The 21,275-nt window shown below is 46.8% G+C and overlaps 1 protein-coding gene across 9 annotated transcripts in view; it reads right to left on the bottom strand.

Moving 5' to 3' along the window:
- POMGNT2 (protein O-linked mannose N-acetylglucosaminyltransferase 2 (beta 1,4-)) overlaps positions 1–21,275 on the bottom strand; it is a 271,191-nt gene that overhangs the window by 242,915 nt on the left and 7,001 nt on the right. For 7 of the 9 annotated variants that reach the window (XR_007772387.1, XR_007772385.1, XR_007772386.1 and 4 more), the window contains one exon: positions 13,750–13,832. The exons of the other annotated variants lie outside the window; for them this stretch is intronic. The gene's annotated coding sequence lies outside the window, so the exon portion shown is untranslated. The remainder of the gene's footprint in view (positions 1–13,749; positions 13,833–21,275) is intronic. 9 annotated transcript variants of the gene reach the window in all.

The raw sequence follows: 21,275 nt of genomic DNA, 5'->3' as shown, positions 1-21,275 counted from the left end.
TCACTAAGGCCCTGATTCAGGAAAGCACTTAAGCACGTGCTTAACTTTAAGTACTAAATATGTGCTTAACTCCCACTGATGTCACTGGCACTTAGGCACATGTCCAAAATTAAGTAGGTGTTCAAGTGCCTTCCTGAATAGCGGCTCAACTTTGTTAGCCCTCATGCCAAATTTTGTAATTAAGAAAGGAAAAGATGGCTCTTAAGTTTTGTGCACTGCAAGATGATTAACTGGCGCCTTTTATAAAAGTCTAAAGAAATAAAATATATAAAACAACTTGCCAGAGGTGACATGGGACGGCGGGGGGGGCGGGGCGGGAAAGCATGCGGGGTCACATACTCCTCTGCTCCCCAGATTTGCTGCTGGGCGTGAACTGAGCATGCTCAGTAACACCGCTGAAGCTGGCTGCCCTCACTCTGCCCCCCCATTATTGGCAGGCATGGGTCTTTGCTGCAACTTGCTCTCCAGATTTACTTGTAGACATCATGGCACAGAACTATATTTGTATATGGAGGATTGTTACTATCCCGGGACCCAAGGTCTGATGTAGCCTCACATATGTGCTGTACCGGCTAGATGACGGGGAGAACAGTTGCAACCTTCATTTCCTATTAATTCTCAGCTCTCTGCATGAACATGAGCAATCGCCTCAGAAGAACAAAAAAAGTCAGATGCAAGGAGCAGGGACAAGAACAAACCATTAAAAAGGGACCAGCATCATCAGGACTGAAAGAATTAAAAAACAAAGAAATCTCATTCTTCTGCAATACGAAGGCTTTCACGCAACAGTATTAGTGCTGAATAAATGACTGCCTAACCACTCAGGAACAACAGCCAGTGTCTCTCTGTAATGAAGGGCAGTTATGTGGAGGTGCGTTGAAAGCATGTGCTGTAAGTTCAGATCTTTTTCCCAGGTGTTCCTTTCCAACGTCTCAGCAGAGCACAAAAGGAAATTATGAGGAAAATTGATCCTAGTGCAGCTTTTATTTTATTTAGGTTTTGGTTCTCCCTTGTCTCCCTCCCTCCCACTGTGAAAGATGCAGGAGAAAATACTGCCAGTCACAATAGCAAGATTTCTGGGCCGAATCTGATTTACCTCAAATAAACAAGTTAATATATTTTTCAAAGTGGACATCTCCCTGCATTGGAAATGCTGCAGAATGAAATCAGCGACACAGACTGTTCTGTGGAAGACCCAGCTTCAGAAGAGACCTGGGACTGATGGTATGGAGACCCTTGGGTGAGTGCTGGAGAAATCTAAAATAGCCATTGTAGTTTAGTGCCCAGTTTTTTAAGCCATGACATTCCTGCTCATTTTTCACTCTGCACAGACTTTGAACTCCTACTTGTTGCCACTGCAATTGACAACAAGTTTTAATTGGCCATGATGGCTACTATCAATATACTTATCCAGAGACAGGGTGTATCAGGCAGGAGGGCTATTCCACCATGTGCCTTTAGGCAGTCTTCTTACTGTCATCTGGGACATCACCCTGGTGCATATCACACAGACATTGCAGGGGTGGGCTTAAGGATAAGTGTCAACGCAAAGATCTGACAGGAGCAACCAGCAAACACACATGGCAAGCGATCCACAGCCAACATTTTCCTGTGCATGGAAAGCCTCATCTGTGACTGTTCTGTAGAATGGTTTGAGGTTCAAGTGAAACTGAGATTGGAATCCTGAGGCTGAGACCTTTAGGAAATGCTGCAAGCCTTCCTTTGGATAAAGCTTTTTCACCATAACCAGAAAGTCATTCATAGCATCAACCTCTCCCTCTCAGTGACAAAGAGCCCCCTTCCTCCAAAACCAAGTAGAGCTTTCTAGAGCCCCAAAACAGAGAAGAGCTAGAGACCCCAAGGAGTCCATGACAGACTCTGCAATTGCCGTTCTACACAGAAGGTGATCCAATGTTACAAGTGATGGGCAGCAGTACAAAACCCAGAGGAAGATCGATAGCTTAAAACAAAACATGGGTTTAAGGGCTTAAATAAATCAGGGCCTAAGTGCCCAATTCTACAGCCCTTATGCTAAGTAGAACATACTCCTATCTACCGTTCCATCAAAGTTAAGGGGTTTTTCACATAAGTAAGTGTTATTCAGTGTACAGGTTGCAGAATCAGCTCTAAAATATTTAAATTGCTGTTTTAATGTGATAAGACCTACCTCAAAAACACCCCAAATGTAAAGATTTTGCAGTGTGGAAAGTTATTAAGAGGGAGGGCAAGCAGGCCCTAGAGCTCTCTAGTACTATCTGGGAAACTAATCTCTGGGAGTAAGCCACTTCACAAAGGGGCCTTTTAAAAAAAATATCAGTAAAGGATTATGATGTCAGAGTATATGACCAGGTGAGGAAGAAGCAAAACTAGATATATCCTTATAAAAAACGATCATTGGCTCCCTGCTCCTGTGCCCAAGCTCCTCTCAATACAACGGCTGGGGAGGATGCAATCACGGAGCCAGTTACAGTTCCCTGATCCTGTGTCAGCATGGCCCTGGCCTCAATTACAGCAGCCTAGGGGCTGTTTTAGGTTATATATGTGGTGGATCAGTGTAGTGAAGCTCCACCCTTTACTTCTGGGGAAATTCTGCACCCCTGTGCATGCGCAGAATAAAAAATGACTTTCTGACGGAGAAGCAAAGGGAGGCCACAACAGCAGTCATGCAGCCCTCCCTAGCAGTATGTTTCAGGTGCCTAAGGCAGCCAGCAGAGAGGTTAATCATGGTGGGGCAGGGGGCAAGACTGGGGGAAGACCTGGCTGGTGGCTCCTACCCTGCGCCGGGCTCAGCTGCTAGTCCCGGCTGGGCTGGGGAGGACGGGACTTCCTCTTCCCCTGCACGGCACCCAGGGTTGGGTCAGACCCACCCACAGATTTCTTTCCCGGCTGTAGGAAGCTCTACAAACTCCCCCCTCCCCACGCTTCCTGCGCCCATCACTCCTCAGTTGTACAGGGAGCTGCTCCCCTAGCCACCAAACCCATGTGCATCCAGATCCCCTCATACCAGACCTTCAAGCTGAGCCTCAGGTCCCCCCGCACCCAGAAACCCCCGCGGCGAGCCCCACTCCTCCTGCAGCTGGACCACCCTGACGAGCCACCCACACCCTACTGAGCCCCAACCAGCTGCACCTGGGTCACCACCCCACTGAGCCCTATCCCCTGGCATCTGGACTCCCCCAACCGCCCCCCTCGAGCTCCAACCACCTTCACTTGGACCCCCCCACCCCGGAGAGTCCCATTATTGTTGCACCTAGAACCCCCTAACAAGCCCCTGTGCATCCATATCCCCCCAGTGCATCCACATCCGGATTCCCCACTGAGCCTCCCACACCCAGACTGCCCCACATGGAACCCTCTCAACCCACACCTGGATCCTCCCACACTGAGCCCCCCCACACTTGGATCCTGCCTTACTGAGCCTGCCTACCGAAACCTGGTATACCTGGCACAGAGGGGCAGGGCCCTGGGGTGTTTCTGGGGCAGGCCCAGCCCTTGCACTGTGTCAGGTTTGGGTGCAGCCACACTGTTGAGTCCATGTCCCAGGGAGGTGGGGGGGGAGGGGAGCTGCACAGTGATCTCCCACCTCTGTGCAGCCAGTAGCCAGTGCTCCCCAATGCCATGCTGGAGCTTCCACATTTATCTGACAAATAACATTTGCAGAATTTTAAAATATGGTGCGCAGGAGTAACCCTCAAAAACATCCTCTATGAATACGGTGAGCATATATCCCGTTTTGGCTGGGACAGTCCCTTTATTAAGCCCTGTCGCAACTTTTTTGGCAAAAGTGGGCATTGGTCCCATTTGTTCTTGCCAACTGGATCAGTTGGCAAGAGCAAACAGAACAAATGCCCACTTCTGTCAAAAGAAAGGGGGTGTGGTGCGGAGGAATTTGTGAGGAGGGGCGAGTGGAGATGCCAGCCTCTTGTGGGGGGGAGAAGGGCTCACATCGGAGCAGGGTGCTGGCAAGCAGAGTTGCAGCAAAACAGCAATAGCCTCTTGCGGGGTGGGGCAGGGTTCCAGCAACCTGAGCCTCATGGGTGGGTGGGAGGAAGCGTTCCAGGCTCGGGAGGGGGAGGACACACACACGCTTGGGCCACGAGATTTGCTGAGAAAAAAAAAAACTTGAACCAGCAAAAATTTTCTCCTCTAAAAATAATAAAAATGATTTTTTCTTCAAAGAACTTTTTTCCCTCCAGTCTTTAATCTCTATTTCCATGGATGCTGATCTCATGCAAAGAACCAAGCAACCCTTATTTAACATCAAAATGCCCCCCAACCCCTTTCACTCTTTAAAGACATCTAACAACTAAAGAGGAGGCACTCAAGGCCTTGGTTACACTGGAAAGTTGCAGCGCTGGTGGTGGCTTTACAGCGTTGCAACTTACTCACCGTCCACACTTGCAAGGCACATACAGCGCTGTATCTCCCTGGATACAGCGCTGGCTGTACTCCTCCTCTGCCGGGGAATAACAACTGCAGTGCTGGTGATGCAGCACTGCTCCGCCAGTGTGGCCACCGAAAGCGTTGTTATTGGCCTCCAGAGGTATTCGGAGGTATCCCAGAATGCCTGTTCAGACACTCTGCTCATCAGTTCAAACTCTACTGCCCTGGCCTCAGGTGACCCACCCTTCAAATGCCCCAGGAATTTTAAAAATCCCCTTCCTGTTTGCTCAGCCAGGTGTGGAGTGCAATCAGTGAATCTTTCCAGGTGACCATGCCTCCACGTGCCAAATGAGCCCAAGCATGGAGCAATGGCGAGTTGCTGGACCTCATCAGTGTTTGAGGGGAGGAAGCTGTGCAGTCCTAGCTGCACTCCAGCCATAGGAATTACGATATCTATGGGCAGATATCAAGGGCCATGCTGGAAAGGGGCCATGACCGGAACGCGGTGCAGTGCAGGGTTAAAGTGAAGGAGCTGTGGAGTGCCTATTGCAAAGCCCGTAAGGGAAACCGCTGCTCCGGCGCTGACCCCACGACTTGCCGTTTTTACAAAGAGCTGGACGTGATACTTGGGGGTGACCCCACCGCCAATCCGAGGACCATGATGGACACTTCAGAGCAGGGGGGGAGGTGCAGGCGGAGGAGGAGGTGGGGGAGGAGGAAACCGAGAGTGAGGGTACTGGGGTTGGGGGAGACACCCCGGAGTACCAGGAGGCATGCAGCCAGGAGCTCTTCTCAAGCCAGGAGGAAGGCAGCCAGTCGCAGCAGCCGGTACTTGGTGAAGGACAAGCAGAGGAGCAGGTTCCCGGTAAGCGGCTTGTATTTTCAGGATGGAAACATTTCGGGAGAGGAGGGAGGGTTAGGGCTGCATGCATGCATGCCTAGATGTGGAATAGCCCATTGATGTGGTCTATCACGTCGCGGTAATCGGCCTCGGTAATCTCTTCAAAAGTTTCAGCCAGAGCGTGGGCAATGCGCTTGCACAAGTTTATAGGGAGAGCCACTGTGGTCCTTGTCCCAGTCAGGCTAACGCATCCGTGCCACTGTGCTGCGAGGGGTGGGGGGACCATTGCTGCACACAGGCAAGCTGCATAGGAGCCAGGGCGAAATCCGCATTGCTGTAGAAGACCCTCCCGCTCTTCCCAGGTGACCCGCAACAGCGAGATATCTTCCAGGATTAACTCCTGTGGAAAATGTTAACAGCAGCTCCAAGACTGCAAAACCTGCGGAAGAAGCCGCGAAAAAGAAAAGACGACCTGCTGCAACCAGTTATGGATCACTCTGCCAGAGAGAATCAAAAACTGCAGGACTGGAGGGGAAGGGAAAGCAGGATCTGCCAGAGAAACGCAGCGGCCAGGAAGAAAAGCACAAAGCAGCTGATAAGCATCCTGGCGCGCCAAGCGGACTCTATCTAGGCGCTCGTAGCCATGGAGGCAGAGCACTACCGCACCTCCCCACCCCCCATCCCAAAGCTCTTTCCCTTGTGCCCCAATGTCAGCTCCAAACCCACTTCCCCAGCATCCAGGTTCTTACCTCCACCAGCTGCCTCCAACATCTGTACGTTCACCAACCAGCCCTGAGAACTACGACTCTTACTCTCTGCACTCAACTCCCATCACCATGCAGTACAGGCATCCTGAAGTGCAGCAGTCATTGCACAGCACTCCAGACAAGACATATTCAAACCTGTGACTGTACAGTTCCCCAACACACCCCCCCTGCCCTTTTAGGTTTCCAAAATGTTGTATGTCTTTCAATAAAGTTATTTTCTTTTCAATAAATGAATTCTTGGCTTTGAAAACAGTCTTTATTATTGCAGAAAGTCAAAGATACCTTAGAACAGGAAAGAAACAGGCACTGCAAATCAGCTTAGGAAAAACAGATTCCTACTAACATTGTAACCACTGCACTTCACTCCCATGCAAGGCACCAAACATTACTGTTGGCTTTCAGTCTCAAATTCCTCCCTCAAAGCATCTCTGATCCTTGAAGCCCTGTGCTGGGCCTTTCTAGTAGTTCTGCTCTCTGGCTGTGCAAATTCAGCCTCCAGGCGTTGAACCTCAGAGGTCCATGCCTGACTGAATGTTTCACCCTTCCCTTCACAAATATTATGGAGGGTACAGCACGCGGATATAACCGCAGGGATGCTGCTTTCCCCCAAGTCTAGCTTCCCATACAGAGCTCGCCAGCGCCCTTTAAAATGACCAAAAGCACACTCCACAGTCATTCGGCACCGGCTCAGCCTGTAATTGAACCATTCCTTGCTCCTGTCAAGCTTCCCTGTATACGGTTTCATGAGCCAAGGCATTAACGGGTAAGCGGGGTCTCCAAGGATCACAATGGGCATTTCAACGTCCCCTACTGTGATCGTGTGGTCTGGGAAAAAAGTCCCTGCCTGCAGCTTGGTGAACAGGCCAGTGTTCCGAAAGATGCATGCATCATGCACCTTTCCAGGCCAGCCTGTGTTAATGTCAATGAAACACACACGGTGATCCACAAGCACCTGGAGAATCATAGAGAAATACCCCTTCCGATTAACGTACTCGGATGCTAGGTGGGGTGGTGCCAGAATAGGAATATGAGTCCCATCTATCGCCCCTCCACAGTTAGGGAAATCCATTTGTGCAAAGCCATCCACAATGTCCTGCACATTCCCCAGAGTCACGGTTCTTCTTAGCAGGATGCGATTAATGGCCCTGCAAACTTGCATCAAAACGACTCCAACAGCCGACTTTCCCACTCCAAACTGGTTCCCGACCGATCGGTAGCTGTCTAGAGTTGCCAGCTTCCAGATTAAAATAGCCACCCACTTCTCCACCGGCAGGACAGCTCTCAATCGCGTGTCCTTGTGCTGCAGGGTGGGGGCGAGCTCAGCACACAGTCCCATGAAAGTGGTTTTTCTCATCCAAAAGTTCTGCAGCCACTGCTCATCATCCCAGACTTCCATGACGATGTGATCTCACCACTCAGTGCTGGTTTCCAGAGCCCAAAAGCGGCATTCTATGGTGCTGAGCATTTCCGTGAAAGCCACAAGCAATGTCGTGTCTTAGGCGTCAGGCGACTCGCAATCATCGTCAGACTCCTCATCACTTTGGAGCTTAAGGAATAGCTCAACTGCCAAACGTGATGTGCTGGCGACACTTGTCAGCAAAGTCCTCAGCAGTTTGGGCTCCATTTCCCAAAGAAATCACGCTGCACAGAAACCGTTGGGAGAGTCACAATGGTGCCAAACGTGGACGGAAAAACAGGGACTGCTGGGATGCAAAGCGATGCATCATGAGGTGTTAGGACAGGAATCAGATCACCTGCACCCTTCCGTCCCCTTCCTACAACCCACAGCGCCAAAATGGGACGAGGTGCTCTGTGGGATAGCTGCCCATAATGCACCACTCCCAACAGCGCTGCAAATGCTGCAAATGTGGCCACACTGCAGCGCTGGTAGCTGTCTGTGGCCACACTCCAGCACTTTCCTTACACAGCTGTACGAAGACAGCTGTAACTCCCAGCGCTGCAGACCTCCAAGTGTAGCCAAGGCCTCAGTGTTGACTGTGAGGAGGAGTTCAGCTGTCAGTGACTATCTATATCTCTTTTTAAAATTTCAATGACACAGCCAAGGGCTGGGGGAGAGGAAGACACTTCCAAGTGTGTTTTGGAAGAATGAGCCAAAATATTGTATGACAGAACCAAGAACATCAACTGGTTACGAAATCAAGATTACACACAGTTTCGTGGTGGTACAAGCAAAGTTCTGAGTGTGTGTGAGTCAAAGAGTAATCAAAGCCACAAACAGGGCAAAAAATAAAGTTGGCAAAAACATTTCAGCTACTAGCTGATGAACAGGGAGACTCTTTAAAAAGGAAGAGTAAAAATTGCAGAACACTTTACTTTCCCTCTTGTAAACAGTTTTTCTTTAAAAAAACAAACAAAAAAAAAGACCTTGTGGTTGAGACAGATTGTCAGCTTTATTTTCTACTCTGAGGACCAATGGGGATTTTAGGCATAAAAAGGGATGAGATGAGACTGAAATAAAGTGGTTGAGAAAGGGAAGCACAGGAAAAGAGAAGAAAGCAAGAGAGAAGTACAACCCACACCAAAACACCGAATGTGTGAAGGAAAGGTGAACTTGCAATATCCAAAAACAGAAAGAAAGAGCCAGAGAAAAGAAACAAACTGCATAAATTTGAGATAGGAGATTGATACAGTAGCTGAAAAATATAGAAATATAGGGCTTGATGGTGGACCAGATTCTCCTATTCCCCCAGTTGTACAAAAATGTAATCACATTCATTTCAGTTGAATTTCTTCTTATTTACACCACGAGATCACAGTCTACCTTCCACAATCTGAAAGAGTCTCTCTCTTCATGCACTGACATTTTTCTCTAAATTAGGATGCAAGTCTACATCAAATGGAACAAGTACAACTTCATATCAACCCGATTACAGTGAAAGGTAACTAGTCACTGAGTATCAGAATCAGAAAGCAAAGAATACACTGTCTCAGACAAAATATGCAAATATGCCACGCAATTCCAAAAAGCAAAAAAAAACACAGCAGGGAAATGCAAGATAAACAAGGAGTCCATAGTCCAGCAACTAAAAAACTATCAAGACTCAAGACCCAGAGAAAGAAAATGCCCAAGGCTGCTCTACTGTTTTGTCAAGGTGGATTACTCACAAGCAGAGGCACCTCCTCCCAGAGCACCTCCCAGAGGCCCTAGGACTGGACTTGTCAGGATAGGTAGAGAGAAACTTGTGCAGCAGGTCCGGGGCATGAACATTTTCCACTGGTTCCCAGGATAGTTTGTCCAGATCATTACCCTCTCAGGCCACTAAGTGCTGGGGTTTTCCTGTAACACACTGGGAACCAACGATTTGCCGAAATAAATATTCTTCCTGATCCTGGGCAGTGACAGGAAAGGATGACATGGTGGATGGGGCTGGAAAAGGATTCTTGGCATAAGGCTTCTGGAGGGAGACATGGAACACTGGTTAAATCCTGAGGAACCCAGGGAACTGGAATCTGAATGCTATTGGACTGACCCATTCCAGAATCTGAAATGGACAGAGATATTGGTGGTCTAACTTAGCTGACGGGCACGCTGACCTAAGATTCTGAGTGGACAGCCAAACTTCATCCTTTATGACAAGGTTGGGGGTGGCCTGGTGGCGCTGGTCACCAGGGTGCTTGTAAGCCTCCTTAGCAGATGTCAGCTGTACTAGAGACTTCTCAGGGATGTGAGAGTGAAACTGAGGATGAAACTCCTAGTTGGCGAAGAAGGGGCTTTGTAGGTTGGAGACGCGTGCAGTATTATTATACACAAGTTCTGCAGAGGAAAGCAGGGAAACCCAGTTTTCTTGGTCATCACTGCTTTTTGAACTAAGGAACTGCTCAAGGATCTGGGTGACTTGTTCCACATGCCCACTGGTGTACAGATGATATGCAGACGAGATGAGGGATTCTGTGCCCAAAAGCCTTAGAAACTCCCATCAGAAATGGAAGACAACCTGAAAGCCCTGGTCTGACATGACACGTGTTAGCAATCTATGACAACGAAAAACATTCTCTAGGAAAAGGCAAGCCATTTCTGGGGCAGTAATGATGGTGCAGCACAGGACAAGGTGTGCCATCTTAATGAAAAGATCATTGTTGTGTGCCCCTGACAGCGAGGCAGTTCCACAGTGAAGTCCATGGACATGTGACCCATTGCTGAGATGAGACAAGCAGTGGCTGGAGAAGACAGAATGGTGTTGAACATGGGCTTGTGGTTTGGGCACAGTTTCCAAGATTTTGTATATTTTTTTTGACAGAGGTGCACAGGCTCAGCCACCAGAAGTTCTTGACACCAAATTCCTAGTCTTGATGTGGCCGAAGTCCAGCAAGTGAACTATAAAACTATGAACAATATAAAAAGGCACAAACACACTAAAATGGCCCACTACTTTGAACAAATGGAGCAAACAGATGATATGTTCAGAACATACAAAGCGTTCACGCTTTGTACCTTTTTGGTGTGTTTTTCTGTCTTGTTCTCTGGTACAGATGAAATATCTTCCCCATTTGTTAATACTGAGCACACAAGATGCTGCTTCCCTAAAAGCCAAAGCAAGACTGCAATGTTCCTTTCCTGAACAAATGGTTTCACCATTTCTGTATTCAGATCCCTGAGAAACATCCGTCCCTTACTCTGCTATGCCATGTGTGATTCAACAAAATCCAAATAATATATGCATTCAAACAGGCAATCTGCACGTGCAATGTAACAGCAAGTCTTTTCCCCAGCAACATCCGTCAAGCATGGGCCTTGCCAGAAAATGTATCTGACAACTGTGGTTTCCCCAGAAATTCTTCCTAGCAAGTGTAGACTTCCCAGAAAATCCACCTGACAGTGTTATCTTCAAAAAAACTCAATTTGCAGGACAATTGTGATGATAAATGAAACAAACATTATCTGGGGTCTCACATATTTAAAAAAACAAAAGCCACTGAAACTATGATGATAAAAACAATGCTGAGAGAGTCATACAATCATACAGTCATACATACAATCATACAGTCATACATGGTGGAGTATAGAAGTTGGAGGGAAAGTCAGAGATGTGTTGGGTTCTGGTTAACCAACGCCAGAGTACCAGCATACAAATATCAAAACTGGATACTGCAGTTAGGAGAAGGAGAATACCAACCCAGCTCAGTCTCCTCTAATGGGCCTGGGACTTGATGTTTTCCCAGCCGGGACGCAGGTCAAGCCTTTGCAAGATGGCCTGATGCAAAGTGTCCAGGTTCTCCACAACACAGGCATCATTTTCTCTCAGCATCAGAAAGCCAGGGCTGATTTACATGGGCTCAGCCTGGGGGGCAAAGCCAGCAGTTGGTGAGCTGGGGTCTGGGAAAATGGCAACACACAGGAGGCTATGTTTCACTCTCGGCAGCACTCTGGCAGACAGTTATCGATCTTAATACACAGCTCAGTTAGATCATCCAGGCCAAGTGGGGACACCACCTGCACTAGCTACTCTTCGATTGCTTCACTGAGGCCAAGCCAGAAGTCATAATGCTGCGCAACCTCCTTCCACTCAGTGTCCACTACCAGGTGTCAAAATTCTGCAGCGAATTTGACAACAGATAAGCATGCCCCTGCCATGATGCTTCAAGCACAGCCTTTGCTGTGCATGTGCAATTCAGGTCATCAGAGATTACCGCCAGAGTTGTACAAAGTTTTCAAACAGGCCCAGAAGCGGGCTAGACTTCTCCATCAGGGAGCCCTGACCAGGGCCTTCCGAGTCAGCAAGATGATAGTAAGTCCTAGTTGGGCTTGGCTGGTGAGGAATGCTTGTGGTTGCAAAAGAAACGGAAGTCGACCCTGATGTAGGACTCCACAAAATTTGCCATAGTCACCGCTGAATTTATCTGGCAGTGGAATCTTTGTTTCAGGGTTGGAGCTGTAGGGCAGCAACGTGACCCTGCAAGTTCTGTACAGTGCACACCATTTCCGACAGCAGAGAATGGGGCCCCTTTTCTCCTGATGGGTTCCTTTTGGCAGGCTGCTTAAACTGTTAGGGACTGGGACGTGGATGGTCAGGCCTACTGGGCAGAGCAGGAGTCAGTAGCCAGGTGCCAGAACCAAGAGTCACAGCTGGAGTCAGAGTCAAGGGTCAGAACCAGAGTCAGACACCAGATCCTGGAGCCAAAGGCAGGATTCAGAGTGGAGGTTCGGAACAGCGTCACCTGGAGTGAGGCACGGCAGGAGTGGGACTGGGACCGGAACAGGGACTGGGACCAGGACCAAGACAAGCATGGCTGGAAACAAGCAGGTGCAGGAACTATCGCAGATGTGGACAAATGCTTTGAGCAGCCAGTAGCCTGCTGCTGATCTTAAGAGCAGATCTGCTAATCCCCTCAGCCAATGAGGTAGCTCAAATGGGGCCCAGCTGTGCTTGTTAGACTGCCTGCGGGTTAAGCTAGCAGGTAAGCAGACTAGCTGCTGATCCTTACTCCCCTTCACTCTGCAGATGCTATTCTAGCCCGTTGCAAAAGTATCAGTTGGCATGCCTCTCATCTTCCCTTTGACCACTCAGGCCCTGATCCAGCAAAGCACTTACACATGTGCTTAATTTTACATACACCTCTACCCCATTATAACACGGTAGCAGGGAGCCAAAAATCCCTACCATGTTATAGCTGAAACCCCATTATATTGGGGTAGGGGTGGCAGGGCTCCAGCGGTGATTTAAAGAGCTCCAGGCTCCAGCCGCTGTGAGGAGTCCCAGGCCCTTTAAATAGCCGGCAAACCCCGCTGCCACAGCCCCGGGGTAGCAGCAGCAGGGCTCCGACAGTGATTTAAAGGGACCGGGGCTCCCCGCAGCAGCCAAAGCCCCAGACCCTTTAAAGCGCCGCCGGAGCCCCGCTGCTACTGTGCTATATGTGAACCCATGTTATAGCAGGTCACGTTATAGCGGGGTAGAGGTGTACGTGAGTTGTCCCATTCAATGTCAATGGGGCTACACTTGTGTTTAAATGCTTTGCTGGATCAGTGCTTTAGACTGTAAATTCTTCAGGACATAAACTTGTGTTTTTACATGTCTGTAAACTGTCTAGGACACACAATTTTTCATCCTCAATGTGATGAAGTATAGCACTACCATGCTAGCCCCCTTTCCTGCTACACTGTGGAGAAATCAAGAAGTAGGCTTCACAGAATCAAGACTGAAGGAATCAGCATCCACTTTTTTTTTTTGAACTGTCTAGCTGCAGAATACCATTATCAATTCTGGGGAACAGAAATGGGAAGATGCACGTAATAAAACAAACACACACACCACACCACTTAGAAATACTGCACTAATGCAAAAGAAAAATTCAAGTTATAGATATTCTGTGAAATGAGTAGTCATTATTAAATGTGATATAGAAAAAACAGACCAGATTAAATCCACATGATTCCATAAATTTGATCCAGTAGGTCTACAGAACGCATATTATCCAGAGTTAAATCCTACATTAACTTTATACCTGTCCGTTAGATGTCAATACTATTTATACACATTGTCTTACTAAATCTGTACTAGACAAGCTGGCTATATAGTAAATGCACTATAAATAGGACACACATTATAAACTTAATGTAGGTATCAATGTGCCAAGATTTTATGCCAACAGAGTTGATTGCTTGTGGCCTTTAAAATACAACAGTACCCTATTTTTCAAATGTCTAAATAGTATATGCTGTGTATCCATTCAGCCAAAGGAACACTAATAAATCATGTTCTTCCTCCAACCAGACATCTCAGGTAACCTCCACCCACTCACCTCTTCTCCTGTGTGAAGAAAATAAAGAGGAAGCACCATGGAATGTCAATCACACTGCAGATCCCTCCAGCACATGCCACTACCTATAATAAAGAAGGGAACGTGTCATGGTAGTGATCACTCTCTACCATTAGGGTCAGGGCTGTCCTTAGGATTTATGGTGCCCTAGGTGGGATTATTAAACTGGTGCCCCTGTGCCTGTCTTGCTCTTAGCAACACAAACATAAGCTTACACTATTGGAAAACTTGCCACATGCATGTTATTAAAACCAGTTTAACTTAATGAAGCACACTGTAATGCTGATGGACTAGCACTAAAGAAGCAGCACTATAGAAAAAATTCTGATTTGACAGAATGATGCAAATAATATTTTTTTAATTTGTCAACATTTTATTGGAAATTTATATGAAGAAGTATTGAAACAAGGATTTGTTTTTAATTAAAAGCAATCCTTCTGGCTTTTTGGGCTGCAAAATCAGTAATAATGTCTTTGTATGACAAAGACAAAGTGATGTCTTGTTTGATTGCAAAATAGCAAGACCAATCAAGTGTTCCTGACTCACTGTAGAGCGGAGATAGTTTTTAATGAGCTTTAGTTTTGAGAAACTCCCTTCTCCTGATGCTACTGTTACAGGAATTGTCAGTAGAATACGAGTGGCAATGTACACATTAGGATATACGTCAACAAGTTTGCCGGTATGAGTAAACTGTACAATGTCCATCATCGATTTTGCATGTGGAAACAACTCAATTCTTCATACAGTTCAAGTCCATTTAAATCAAAACGATCACTGTGCTTCAGGAGGCTCTCTAGGTCAGGGGTCCCCAACGCAGTGCCCGAGGGTGCCATGGTGCTCACAGGGGCCTCCCAGTGCACCTGCATACTGGCCGGCGGATGAGCATCCGCCAAAATGCCACCAAAATTCGGCATTTCGGCAGCGACACCTCTGGATGATGCCAATTGCTGCCGATAAGCAGCGTCATTCAGAGATGTCACCGCTGAAATGCCGCTGAATTTCACCGGCATTTCGGCGGATGCTTGTTCACTGTCACAGTCCTTCATCTGGTGATCACCAGACAAAAAAGGTTGGGGAGCACTGCTCTAGGTTCTTGCACTTTGTCATTAGTTGCTCTTGTGTTCCTATTTCGTTGAATTTAGTCCTGCTCAGCCCACCTACCAGCTGAGTGAATGGAACCCCAGGCCGACAGCGGGTTGAGTGGCTCAGCCAGGGTATCAGCTTCCGGCCTGCTCAGCCCACTCCCAGCCTGGGGTTCCTTGGGGGTCCCCAGGCCAGCAGTGGGTGCTGAGTGGGGAAGGTGGTCGGGACCTCGGGTGGCAGCCAGAATCCCAGAGCAGTGGCAGGCTGAGCCGCTCAGCTCACCGCTGAATGCCATCAAAAATCAGCTTGCATGCCACCTTTGGCACATGTGCCGGGTTGCCGACCCCTGCTCTACACACTAGTAAGGAGATGAGCATATTACAGTTGTTGGAGGGCTCTATTTAGCAGTAACAGGGCTAGAGGAAAGTCAGTCAACATTTTTTGTTTCTCTGATGAAAAATGGCCCACTCCCTTCCCCATATCAAACTTGTCACAAATAATTGTCCACAACTTAATTTTCTGTTTTTGGCTAAGATATTGATTTTTTTAAAAAAAATATTGAAATTGAATTCAGGATTGTTAGCAAGCATTTTTGGCCAACAAATTTGTTAAATGACAATCTAAATGGCAACTGAAGGACTGCTTTCATGCTTGGCTCACCCCCTAGCCTGCTGGTTCAACAGCTGCAGTAGAGGAGGAGATAGGTAGAAAACTGCAGGACCCCAAAATCCACCTCTTGGAGTGCAGAGTTGCAACAGCAGCAGCAAACCCTCAGGTCCGATCACTCGCCAATGGGCACCATGGCCAGCCCAACAGACCATGGTGAAGTTAGCACAGCATCTGATCTCAGGGACAGGGAACCCATGGAGCCACAGCAGCTTATCCTGCCCTGTGCAGCTCCCCCCGGATGAGATGGATCACTGCCAGCCCGGGGGAGAGACGCCCTCCCCAGCTAGGGTGACCAGATCCAGATGTCCTGATTTTATAGGGCCAGTCCTCATATTTGGGGCTGTGTCTTATATAGTACCAATTACTCTCACCTAGGGTGACCAGACAGCAAATGTGAAATATCGGGATGGGGGTGGGGGGGAAGAGGAGTCTATATAAGAAAAAGACCCAAAAATCGGGACTGTTCCTATAAAATCGGGACATCTGGTCACCCTACAGGTGAGTTCCTTCCCCCACCCCTTCCCAGAGACACCAGCAGCCAATCCCCTCCCTCAGACTGTGCTGCATTCGCTCTCCCTAGGACCCAGCAGCCCTGCTCTTACATGTTCCACTGCTTCCCACCTGTCCGGGCTCCTAGCAGAGCAGTGCCCCCAGACCTACTGGTGCCCCAGGCAGCTGCCTGTTCTGCCTATGGCTAAGGACGGCCCTGATTAGGGTTTAAAATCATCTCGGCTGCAACAGATGCAGACTCCACCTAACAGGCAGCTGCATGTGGAGAGCTCATGCCAGAACCTGCCCTTCACAGATGGCATTACAGTCGACTGCATCTTTATCTCATTCCTTTGTTGGCATTCTTCCTATGGGATTCTATACCTCCCAAATAGCATCTCCTCCTGTACCTGGACAGGCAATATGTGCCCCAGGTCGCTAACTCTGGCAAGGTTTAATTTATTGATCTACATGAACTGAAAGCTAACAACCTCCCTCCAGGGAAAATACACAGGTAGCAGACAGGAAATATGGCAAGGTCGCTGTGACGAGTTGGATCACAGAAACCCCCTGGGAGCTGCCACCTGATGTGGCAAGACTACTTCTATCCCTGCTTTCCCTGCCAGCTCGGGGTCCCAGCCCCCTGTCTTGCTGAGCCAGACACTCCCGTTTGCTCCAACACAGACCCAGGGTCTGAATTACACCTCTACGCCATATAACGTTGTCCTTGGAAGCCAAAAAAATCTTACTGCATTATAGGTGAAACCATGTTATATTGAACTTGCTTTGAGTCGCCGGAGCGTGCACCCACCCCAGAGTGCTGTTTTACCGTGTTATATCCGAATTTGCATTATATCGGAGTAGCGGTGTACTTGCCCCAAAGCTGCAGGTTTACCTGAAAGCAGCTAACAGAAATGTTCCTGTTTTTAACACTCATGCCCAACTCCCAATAGGGTCTAAACCCAAATAAATCCATTTTATCCTGTATAAAGCTTATACAGAGTAATCTCATAACTTGTTCGCCCTCTATAATGCTGATAGAGAGATATGCACAGTTGTTTGCTCCCCCAGGTATTAATACATACTCTGAGTTAATTAATAAGTAAAAAGTGATTTTATTAAATACAGAAAGTAGGATTTAAGTGGTTCCAAGTAGTAACAGACAGAACAAAGTAAATTACCAAGCAAAATAAAATAAAACGCGCGAATCTATGTCTAATCAAACTGAATACAGATAATGTCACCCTCAGAGATGCTTCAGTAAATTTTTTCCTCAGACTGGACCCTTTCCAGGCCTGGGCACAATTCTTTCCCCTGGTACAGCTCTTGTTCCAGCTCAGGTGGCAGATAGGGGATTCTTCATGATGGTTCCTCTCTCCCCTTTGTTCTGTTCCACCCCTTTATATATCTTTTGCATAAGGCGGGAATCCTTTGTCCCTCTCTGGGTTTCCATGCCCTCCTTCTCAATGGAAAGACACCAGGTTAAAGATGGATTCCAGTTCAGGTGACATGATCACATGCCACTGCAAGACTTCATTGCCCACTTGACAGCACAATGTATCCAGGAAGACTTACAGGTAAAACACACCTATCTGCAGACAATGGTCCTGGTTAATAGGAGTTATCAAGATTCCAAACCACAATTAATGGCCCACACTTGGCATAATTACAATAGGTCCTCAGTTATATTTCATATTTCTAGTTTCAGATACAAGAGGATGATCATTCAGTAGATTATAAGCTTTGTAATGATACCTTACAAGAGACCTTTTGCATGAAGCATATTCCAGTTACATTATATTCACTCATTAGCATATTTTTATAAAATTATATAGACTGCAACGTCAGTCGCATTCATAGAACTTCCTTCAAATCATTTGTTGAAGGTGCTAGTTTTTGCATCCAACCAAAACAGGAAAAGGGGTCACGTTCTCAGTCCAGCACAAGCCAACGCCATCCACCAAGAGACCTTGTGCTTTTATGATGGTTCTTGTCTTCCCCAGCCTCAATGGTAGTATGGTCCTGGAGCCCATTCCTATACCTGAATGGACCCCAGCCCTCCCACACCATTATTTTACACCCATAACCCCTATAGATTTCTATAGGTGCAGTCCTCAAAACAGTGGCTGCCTCTGGGAACCTCCCTTTGCATCCACAGAGCCTCAACAGCACATTCCCCACACAGAAGGGTTTCCCCAGTCTTTGGGACCAGCAAGGACCTTGCTGTGGAGTCATTTCATCTCTGCCATCACGGCTGACAGGAGTTTGGGGGCAGAGGGAAGTATGTGACTGCGTATTTTCCTTAGAACAATGATCCAACAAGTCTAATATTTTGATTCTGACGGTATCCAATACCCTAGGAAACACAGAGAAGATTTCCTCATTCACCTAAGAAAGGAACAGTTTGCTTCCAAAATATGCAGGCAGTTCACAATCATTCACAAAGTAAATTTGTATCATCTGAAATCACCAGAATATAAACAATAGCTTCTTTAATACGAATAAAGAGCATCTATAACTCGAATTTTATCTTTTGCATGATACATTCTAGAGTGATAGTAGTGAGTTCATAATTAAAGCTGTTACCAACTTTGCATTACAAGTCAGATTTTGGCCCTCCTGCCTCCAGCATCATAAAAACATTTTAAGATCTAACAAGCAGATCCTACTGTGGCTCTGTGATTGCAGAGCCATTGGCCACTATCTTTGAAAACTCATGGCGATCGGGGGAGGTCCCGGGTGACTGGAAAAGGCTAATGTAGTGCCCATCTTTAAAAAGGGGAAGGAGGAGGATCTGGGGAACTACAAGCCCAGTCAGCCTCACCCTAGTCCCTGGAAAAATCATGGAGCAGGTCCTCAAGGAATCAATTCTGAAGCACTTAGAGGAGAGGAAAGTGATTAGGAAAAGTCAGCATGGATTCACCAACAGCAAGTCATGTCTGACTAACCTAATTGCTTTCTATGAGGAGATAACTGGGTCTATGGATGAGGGGAAAGCAGTGGATGTGTTATTCCTTGACTTTAGCAAAGCTTTTGATACGGTCTCCCACAGTACTCTTACCAGCAAGTTAAAGAAGTATGGGCTGGATGAATGGACTATAAGGTGGACAGAAAGAAGGCTAGATCATCGAGCTCAACAGGCAGCAATCAATGGCTCCATGTCTAGTTGGCAGCCGGTATCAAGCGGAGTGCCCCAAGGGTCAGTCCCGGGACCAGTTTTGTTCAATATCTTCATTAATGAGGATGGTGTGGACTGCACTTTCAGCAAGTTTGCAGATGGTAGATACGGTAGAGGATAGGTATAGGATACAGAGGGACCTAGACAAATGAGAGGATTGGGCCAAAAGAAACCTGATAAGGTTCAACAAGGACAAGTGCAGAGTCCTGCCCTTATGATGGAAGAATCCCATGCACTGCTACAGACTAGGGACCGAACGGCTAGGCAGCAGTTCTGCAGAAAAGGACTAAGGGGTTACAGTGGACAAGAAACTGGATGAGTCAACAGTGTGCTCTTGTTGCCAAGAAGGCTAACAGCATTTTGGGCTGTATAAGTAGGAGCACTGCCAGCAGATCGAGGGATGTGATCATTCTCCTCTATTCGACATTGGTGAGGCCTCATCTGGAGTACTGTGTCCAGTTTTGGGACCAACACTACAAGAACGATGTGGAAAAATTGGAAAGAGTCCAATGGAGGGCAACAAAAATGATTAGGGGGCTGGAACACATGACTTATGAGGAGAGGCTGAGGGAACTGGGATTGTTTAGTCTGCAGAAGAGAAGAATGAGGGGGGATTTGATAGCTGCTTTCAACTACCTGAAAGGGGGTTTCAAAGAGGATGGATCTAGACTGTTCTCAGTGGTAGCAGATGTCAGAACAAGGAGTAATGGTTTCAAGTTGCAGTGGGGGAGGTTTAGATTGAATATTAGGAAAATCTTTTTCACTAGGAGAGTGGTGAAGCACTGGAATGGGTTACCTAGGGAGGTGGTGGAATCTCCTTCCTTAGAGGTTTTTAAGGTCAGGCTTGACAAAGCCCTGGCTGCAATGATTTAGTTGGGAATTGGTTCTGCTTTGAGCAGGGGGTTGGACTAGATGTCCTCCTGAGGTCCCTTCCAACCCTGATATTCTATGATTCTGTGAAGCAACAGGCCCAATTTTGATCTGCATAACCAAATGATAGAGGTTCAGGCATGAAAGAGTTTAAAATCTGGACTCGAGCCTGGATCTGAATTTGCCCATCTCTATTTATACCCCCACCCCACACCCCACCCACCACCTCAACACATAAAGCTTATTATACTCTCTACCAAGAATTATATAAAGTAAAAAGCATTAACATTTAAACACAATTACTTCCTTGTTGACCTCATCAATAAAAGAAAGAACAGTAATAGGTTTTGGAATGTATCTAGTTATTGTGGCATAATTGCTACATAAAACTTCAATTTATTGCACAGAAAATGTCCAGCTAAAAAAATTAAACTTGTCTGCAGCATGTTTCTCTTCTTCAGGTTTACAAAGCACAGCCTTAGCTTTGTGAATGCATTAAGAATTGTACTATACATTTCTGCATAGCTACAAAACTGGCTTTAATTATTTGGTTACTAAGCTAGCAAGAAAAATATCTAAGGTGCCAATCACTTTGGTACATATAATCCTGTTTTATTAATTAGTATTACTACTATTTTTTAGAATCGGTATTATAGTAACTACTTGAGGCCCCCTTTCTGCAAGGTCTTTTTTTGCCAGCTTTACAATCTAAGTAGACAAAGGGAATATTATTATAATCATTTTTGAAATGGAGAACTAAGGCACAGAAATATTAAGTGACTTGCCCCAGGTAAAAAAGTAAGTTTGTGACAGAGCCAGAATTGAACCCAGGTCTTCTAAGCACCACTCCAGTTCCTTAACCACAAGAGCATCTTTATTCTTAAATTTTAGCAATTCTACCTACAAAAACAACACATCTGCTCACCATCTTAAACAAGAAAAACGCAACTTCGAGCACTCAATTTCAGGCACTATAAATAAAATCCTGTAAATACAAGTATGTTTTTAAGGCTGACTGCCCCGATGTCAGATTAGGATCAGTTCATAGCTGTCAGAAGCTGTTACAAATGAAAAAAATTATTTGAACATACAATGTAGCCTGACAAACAATAAATCAAAAAGTGAAAGTGACATCTGCAAATTCTGCCAGAGGTCACTGGGTGGTGTCCATCCATCTTCAAAATTTTTGCAGAGGAAAAAAATTAAATCAGAATCGCTT

This window comes from Gopherus flavomarginatus, chromosome 2 (assembly GCF_025201925.1).
Source record: "Gopherus flavomarginatus isolate rGopFla2 chromosome 2, rGopFla2.mat.asm, whole genome shotgun sequence".
NCBI lineage: Eukaryota > Metazoa > Chordata > Testudines > Testudinidae > Gopherus > Gopherus flavomarginatus.
The sequence above is the reverse complement of the archived record's forward strand: the minus strand, read 5'-3'. Positions and strand labels throughout refer to the sequence as shown.